This window comes from Cyanistes caeruleus, unplaced genomic scaffold, assembly GCF_971803275.1.
Source record: "Cyanistes caeruleus unplaced genomic scaffold, bCyaCae1.hap1.1 HAP1_SCAFFOLD_420, whole genome shotgun sequence".
NCBI classification, from domain to species: domain Eukaryota; kingdom Metazoa; phylum Chordata; class Aves; order Passeriformes; family Paridae; genus Cyanistes; species Cyanistes caeruleus.
Window position 1 is genome coordinate 12852 of NW_028256161.1, and position 8409 is coordinate 21260.

Genomic DNA, 8409 nt, shown 5'->3' on the forward strand with positions numbered 1-8409 from the left:
AAGGGAGGAATTATAAAGACATAACACAAATCTCTCTTTACTTTAGCCTTGATAAATTCACATGACAACCTGAATGTTTTTTGATCTGCTTTGTATGGAGATGGCTTTGGAACAGCACTGTGACTTCCAGCTTGATTTTCTTTATGAATAAGCAACTGTCACCAAATCCACCACTGAAAGCAAATTACCCTGAGTAGCACTTCTTAGGCCCTGAGGAACTGAATGCTCCTGGACAATTTTCAGGTATGAAAATTTTCATGAAGGCATCACTGAGTATCTCTGGCTACAGAACACTTGAATAATCTTACTGGGAACATCAGTTTTGTGTTGCAAATTGTGAAATAAAATTGGATTAAAGCAAAGAAGACAAAAATTTAAAGGAGTTAGTTACACATCTCTCACTGACTACCAGCTCTTGATGCTTTTGCAATTCTCATTTCCATCTCTGGTTGAGTACAATGTGCTATATATTGTCTTTTCAAAAAAATATAACTCCTACAGAGAATTAGCCACTCTGCATCCTCTTTAAATTCAGTGTTAGGCCACACCTCAGGAAAGTGAAAGCTTGACTAAAGTCCGATGCAAAAGAGGCATGGAGACTGTTAGAATGATTTAAGAATTAGCACAATTTGAGTAAGCAAAGGACAGCTACAGAAAGAGCTGCTATAAGATACACCTTTTTATAATTGCTTAAAATTATTTTTAAAGACTTATGGCATTCATAGACCTGAGTTTGTGCTGTTTAATTTACATGTCAGTAGAAATTGTAACTGCAACATCAGAAAGGTATTTAACACTACGATTGCCAGTCATTGTCATGCTACAAGTTGCAGGCTCTAATACAGACATAAGGAAACCAACAAAGCAGATGGTGCAAGATTAAAGAACTAATCCACACAGACAAGCTCATATTTTCCTTCCTCTTTTCCATTTCATTCTAAATTTTCGTCCTTGATCCTTCTGAATTGATGGTCTCATTTTTTTGGTAGTAAAATCTTCAATGCTCACTTGTTAAAACTCCTGTGTATATTCTGCTAAGCACATCTGCCAGGATATTATAATACAAGACAGAAGTAGACTAAGGGCTGCAGTAAATCACCCTACATCTATAAAACCTCTTAAAACTGCAAAAGAAATTTTAAATTTTCTTTTCTTCCTAGCCCTTTCATTTTAATATTTAGCTTTCCTTCATTTAAAATAGTGAAACAGGATGCATCACTATAAAAAGAAAAATTCTGTATGTGTGATCTACAGAAAATAATTGTTGTGAATGACTGTGGGTTAAAGTTGTCTGCACTGGATCCACCTGATACAGAAGTGAAGGAGTTTGAATGACTGAATATAATCAGTCTGCACCAGGCCAGAAATCAGAAAGCAAGAGGTTCCTAGATTGCCTGCAATGCAGCACTGCTTGCTGCTCCTGCCCCATTTATGTGTTCACAGCTTTCTTCTCCCCCACTTCTTTCTCTTTGTCATCTAACCCAAAAACACACACCTTCCTTGCCTTCCCCTCATTTTATTTTTAAAGCTTTAATAGGAAATTTTGCCCGTGGGAAATTCAGTGAGAAAATGGCCAAAGTCCTGTTTTCAAACTGGTTTAAGATCTAATCTGAGGCACTGAGTGATTGAGCAGTAGTTTTATCTGTCTGCTGTCCAGCCAGCATTTTACATCACTGCACTCATTTGCACAGCTCAGTGACTCAATTAACTTAAGCAGGTAAACTTTCTTTCCCCCCCTCTTCTGCCCCCACAATCAACTCTTAAAAGCAGGGTTTTGATTTCACTGTATTTAAATTATCTTCATTTGACATCCAGGCTGCCCTGGGTAAAGCCTTTGTGGGAGGTCAAACAGCAGCAAAGAGGAAAATCAAAGAGAAGAGGGAAGAAAAGAAAAAGATATGCTGAGGAGTAGATTGCATTAATGGGTGTGTTATAATTATCCTTGGCATGTGAGACTTTACACTGAGGAAATGCTCGATATAATGCAGCTTTTCATGCAGTAAGAAGCAAATGAAGGATGAAGCCAGAGAAAGAGGTTGCTAATAAATACCTTTCAAAGGCTGCTGCCCATGAGGTTGCTGCATTGACAAAGTGCATTCCTTCCCCACAAAAGCTTAAATGGATATAAAGATTATCAGAGTGGTTTTTTTAGAAAACACAGAAAATAATGGAATTAAGTGCATACCACTTAATGAAGGGATAAACATAAAGGGACAGCTAAAAGGAAGGGAATAACTGTCTTTGTGAGCTGAATTTTTATGAGAAGCTCTAGCAAGGTAAACACACAACAAAGATTTATAGTGTCTGGGCAATGTGAGTTTTTCTCTGAAATTTGTGAAATTTGAGTTCTTCTCCTGGATTTGCCAGTGAATTTTTAATTTTCTTCTTTCCCATCTAGGCTGTAAATGGGAATTGCCTCTTTATACTGTTATATAACACCTGCCTGTTTTTGGCCAGCATGATTCCAGTACCAATATTCTACTCACAACATGGGTTTGGTCCACTCAATAGGAGTAGCAAACTAAATCATTATTTCAGGTGATTTCTATATTAGTCTGTTACTTATAGCATATTTGTCTATTTTAAATAATTTTTAATAAAGATTTCCTTCAGAGGTTGGGTTTTTTTTTCTCTTTTACTGTTATGCTGATAGACTGCCTCTGTGCCTGGAATTGAATATTATACACATCTTATTAAAGGAGAACAATATGTGAACAATGTGAAGTACATTTTGAAATTATACACCTATTTTGTCTTCATTTCTTTGACACTTTAAAATTTTGTGATAAAAAACTCCACAGAGAAGGCTGTCAGTTTTTCCTTACTTTAATTTTAATTTTGGGTTATTTTGAGCTCAGACACATTCCCCACAATTCCTTTAGATCTCTCTCCTCACAATGATCACAGTCAGTGCCAAAGTCATTGTACTGGGAGTCTGCAGAGCAGCAAAATAATAATCCCACCATTTGCCCTAATTAAATGTCTGCCTTTGGTGGATATTTTTCCACTCCACTCACAGATGTGAAGGCCATCTGCACTGAGTTCTTCATGTTGGCTTTGACATAGCTGTCACAGTTTAAATGTGACCAAAAAATAAAAAAGTATTGAGTACAAATCTCTCAGAATTTTAAGTAAATCTCTGAAAAGACTGCTTTTAAATCCTTACTAATGTGGCTTCAACTCTTCTGTGTTTCCAGGCTCAAGGAAAGTGGGTTTCTCTTGCTTGCATAAAATCCTCACCCCAAGGAGGTGTGGATTTCTGTGTAGAAGGTAAGTCTAGAAGATGTAGGAAAAAAAATCAGTGTCACATAACAGAGGAGTAGGATCTTGGCTTGGGTGCTTCTTTCTCTGGACAAGTGTTAGGGATGAGCCTTGGATGTCCCAGCTCTGGATATAAATGTCACTGCCTCATGACCCATGGACCAGGGGAAATTGCCAGAGGAAGAAGCACCAGGTCAGAGCTGATCATATTTCTGAGCTTGTTTAAAATTACAGTGATATCAAATAAATTAATTCAGGATGGGGGTTTTTCCCTCAAAAAGGAACTTTTTTCATTGGATGCTTCTCTCCTGAAGGAAATAAGAAGGAGATGGGATCCAACAACCCCAGCTGTTACCATTAAAACCAATCCCTCCTTCGAGCTGAATGCAGGGGACAGCGATGATCCCACCCCTGATCTTTAGGTAAAGAAATTTCTACTGCACCCAACAAATAACTAGCAATCATTCTGTGGCAGTAATGCTTAATGAACTGCCAAAAAAACCTTCATTAAAAGTGGTTTCAAGGAATTGGAGTAAAACAACTGTCAAATCTATAATGCAAACCACACTGGATGTCTCCACATGGCCATTGAGCCTGATGCACTCACAGGAGGCTCTGGACATTTTGAAGTCAGACTCCAGGTGAGGTGTGCCTTTGTGCTATTGAAACATCCCATTTTAAGTGTACTTCAAATACAGAAATGCTTCTTTTTTCCGATTAGTAAGTCTTAGAAAGAAATGGGGCAGTTGGAGATGGTTTAAAGTATAGCAGAAGGCTGAGGAAAAAACTTCCTTCTCCTGTCTTTGGTTACAAAGCACTAAAATTCATTTGACATTGTACCTCAGAGCCAAACCCTGCTATGTACATAAAAGGAGAAGGAGGAGGAGATAAAGATGAAGAAATATAATACCTCAAAATGCTTTTTCTCTTAGGAACTCACTAAGGAGCTGTGAATAATATTTTTAAAAGAAAAAAATCTAAAAATTTTCCTTTCTACACTTAATGAATTCAGTCCTAGCTGCTTTCTTTACACCCCATGCTGAGCTGTAGATGGCTCAAATAGTTTTGTCAGGGAGTTCAGGGTACCCCACATGCAGCTGCATTCAGAAGCTCTCTGACTTCACCTTTGAAGAAGAATCCCAGGTTTTAGGCAGCCTTGGCTGCCTTGATTATGCTGCTGCACCGCCTTTCAAATGAGGAGAGGATAATTTGCTGTGAGCCAGTGAGATTATTGCTCCACTGAAGACAAAGAGTTCCATCAGTTCATGCCTTCAGAAGATTTGGATCTATATCTCCATAGCAGTGACTTTACAAACAATTTAGCTGTGGCTTTTTGTTTCCAATTTCATGCCTTTTGTGTCATAATTCTTCTGAAATTGTCTGAAAATTTCTGAGAGTGTAAGGCACAGCAGAGAGCTGGAGCACTCAGCATAAATTGTGCTCTCTCCTTCACCACGAGGCTGAACACTTAACACAGAAGAGCTGTAAAGGGCTGGAGTGTGGTATTAGAACATCAAACACATCTGAGGCACATCAAACACATCTGGGGCACATCAAACACATCTCTGCACTGAGGGAAAGGGAGGGACAAACATATTCCCTTCCACCCTTCCACACTGCATCCTTACACTCTTGATGATTCAAATATTTCATTCACTTCTGGAACCTAATTGAAACATTCCTATTAAATCTAAACAGAAAGGGAAGCCAATAATGAAAGGTTCTTATATTAAGGTATAAATATGAAGATGGAGATCAGCCTTCAGCACATTTTTGGCTTGAAGTTTTCCATTCCACTCTTCACCAGTCACAGAAGAGAAATCCTTCAGACAAAAGACAATAGGAGTTAGTAGGCTTCTGGTTGAACTGATGTGGGAACAATAGTATTTTTATTTATTTAGAGAAATCTTTTGAAAAATCCACTGGAATTCAAGTCCCTGTAGAGTGTGTGCCATTTGGTAAAGAGGGTAGATGTAGACACAGTCAGGAATCCTAAATTCTCCTGAGTTCTGCCTTATGGATGGAAATTACTTTGGAGGTAGTAGTATGACCAATCTGTGCTCAAATAGCCATTCATTGTCTCCAGATACTTCCTTATTAAAATATTCCTTGAGCAGCAGTCCCTCTCTTTCCATACCTGGACATTTGATCAGCTCAGCCTATGCAGCACTTTTGCTTATATTTAATGGATTGGATTTAACTGACTCCAACACATTTTCTTAAATATTCACATAGCCCAGCCATTTAGCTCAACCCTCACTAAAAAGCTCACTTGCCCTCCCAGTCCTAGACTGACCAAGAGTTTCACCAGGGCTACTTTTACTCCATTTTCCTGGAGATTAACAACATCTCATGATACTGGGCCTTGTACTAGAAAAGCTTTAATGGCAGGAGAGTGAGCAGAGGGGACACCAGGCTTATGCCAAGTCATGGAAATCATTACAGATGGGTCATCTTTACTTCACCCCCATCACGTATGTAGCTCAGCTCACGTTGCACACCCTCCTTTTTTATTGTGGTTTTATTTTTAAATTTTTGTGATTTGGTAGCCATGGAAAGTAGAAATTTCTAGGTTTCTTATCTTGGTTTGAAGCAGTCTGTGTTGTTGGAGACTGTTTCATAACAGCTTCCCTTTATAAAGTTGAAGTCTCCTACCTGCTCCATCAGCCCATCACTTAATTCCTTCCACAGATTACCATGGCCTCACCATGGGTACTCAGTACCACAGTACTTTGGCAAGCACCTGGTACTTATGAGTGCAAAATTCCTCTCTTATGGGCTTTCTACACCTGATTTAGACTGCTCTGAAGAGGAAGATTTCCCAAAGACAGGCACAGGGCAGAGTCAATGTGCCACATCCCCCAGCAGCTGCACCACACCGGCACGTGGTTCCTGAGCTGGAGCTGACTCTGCCTGCCTGCTTGCAAACACAGACAAATGCAGACCTGATTTCTTATTGTGCCCACCTGGAAATCCAAAGAGAGGTGTAAAAGAAGGCCCTCTTGTCTTAAAGTGTCAGCAATGCTGTGTCAAGGTGGTGTTGAAAGCCTGGCCTTTTACCAGTCCAGCAGCAATCCTCTGTGGAAATGTTGGTGAGCTGAGAGCTTCCCAGGGACCTCCAGCCCAGGCTCCTTTGTTCTGTGCTTTCCTTTCTCCCTGTCATTTCTATAAACCACCACTTCTTTCTGGTTGCTGTCTGTCAGTTGTTGACAAGGGGACAGATGTAGCCCTCCAGCTCATTTGTGATTTATGCTGCAGACCTGTGCTGGTCCTCTGGAGATTTTAAGTCACTCACTCACAGTGGTGAAGGAACGAGGGCCAGGGGGCTGCCTTCAAAACCACTCCAAGGTGGCTCCTAATGCTTAATTACCTGTGTGCTCCCTGGCAGGACTTTGGCCTGCAAGTGCTCTCCCAAAGACGAATTGCAGGACAGCAAGGCTGCAGATATTTATTGGCACTCTGTACATACCAGGCAACGCTCTTTTCCAAGGAGGGAAGACAGTTCAGCCATGCTGAGACACCACTGGGTTTCAAGGACAGAGGCAGGTTCCTGTTTAACAGCACAGGTACAGACAGCTTCAGACAAGCACTGCAGAGGTCAGGGAATGTGGTGCTGTCATTTTCGCAGCTCCTGGCTGCTGTGTTTCTCCTGCTTTAATAATATAATTATATTTATATATATTTAAATGTATTATTATATTATATTATATAACATATATTATATTATATTATATTATATTATATTATATTATATTATATTATATTATATTATATTATATTATATTATATTATATTATATTATATTATATTATATTATATTATATTATATATTATATTATATATATTATATTTATAATATATATTATATTATATATTATATTATATTATATTATATTATATTATATTATATTATATAGTATATTATATTATAGTATATTATAGTATATTATATTATAGTATATTATTATAGTATATTATTATTATTATTATATAGTATATTATTATTATTATAGTATAGTATAATATAGTATATATACTATATTATAGTATATTATTATAAATTATAATTTATATATTTTTGTATATATTTTAAATATAATATACATATATTTAATAATAACCTGCTTTGAGCAGCTCTGTGATTACATGCTGGGTAGATAAGATGAGGTGGAGAGTATGGCAGGGTCACCACACCTCAAGAGGGGCCACTGGAGTAAATTTCCCCCTGTACAACCTCGCTTTCTTTTTCTGGCAGGGAGGATCTCAGTTCCACATGCTCTGTCTCCTCATTTCTAACCTGTCCTTGCCTTGGGATATCTGCTCAGAAATGCATCATCATCCTCATGTCAGTGACACTCCCATTTCCTTTGGCAGCCTGAGCCCACATATTTGTTTATAAAAGCAATTTATTTCAATAATTAACTGGCTATCTGAATAACTGTTTTCAAGGTCAACACTTTTACATGAATGGGGATGGTCCAAAGAGGTAGAAAACTTGATTTTTTTCAGACCAAGATACAAAAGGCATTTGAAGAATATTACTGTAATCATATGGAAATTTACCTGTTAAATGATTTCTTTTTTCCTGCAAGCACAGCTGTGAGGGGATGAAGATTAGTGCAGTACTGGCCTGGGACTGGGGTATTCGGTTTTAACCTCTGCTTCTGATTTATATTAAGACACTGAACTGGATCTCCACCACTTTATCCACCTCATCTACACCCTCAGGAAAGCTCTGACACTCACTAGGTTCATTTTTCAGTGCAAGGTGCTGACTTCAATGTAGCACAAATTTAATGCTCTAAAAACAAACAGTTGAAATGAGACAACTGAGTCTTTAGCTGGAATGTCCTACACAGACTCAAGCTCCAGATGATGGAAAAAAATCTAACTGGGAAGCAGAAAAGTGTAATATAAAGAAATGAGTGTCTCATAATTAGGGAGGAAGACAACAGAGAGCGGCGGAAAGACTTCCTTGTTCCCTGTGATTTGAGAGAAATGATTCACGCTGTCCATGGTGCTATTCTGCCTTGCACTTCACAGGGTTGCCAAATACTGTAATAACTTAGGAAATAACTGTACAGCCTCGAGGATGCAAGATGACACCCACTACACAATGAAGTCTAGCCATCTACATGGTATAATGAT

The 8409-nt window shown here is 38.3% G+C and overlaps 1 long non-coding RNA gene across 2 annotated transcripts; it reads right to left on the bottom strand.

Annotated features, from left to right (window-relative positions):
- Positions 1-4797: 4797 nt before the first annotated feature.
- On the bottom strand, positions 4798-8002 carry LOC111929169 (uncharacterized). 2 transcript variants are annotated; one of them, XR_002864546.2, is made up of 5 exons: positions 7825-8002; positions 7383-7578; positions 6731-6811; positions 6228-6339; positions 4798-5084 (listed from the first exon to the last, which is right to left on the bottom strand). It is a non-coding gene; the product is annotated as an uncharacterized LOC111929169 (long non-coding RNA). The 2 variants fall into 2 exon arrangements; XR_002864547.2 differs by lacking the exon at positions 6228-6339.
- Positions 8003-8409: the final 407 nt, after the last annotated feature.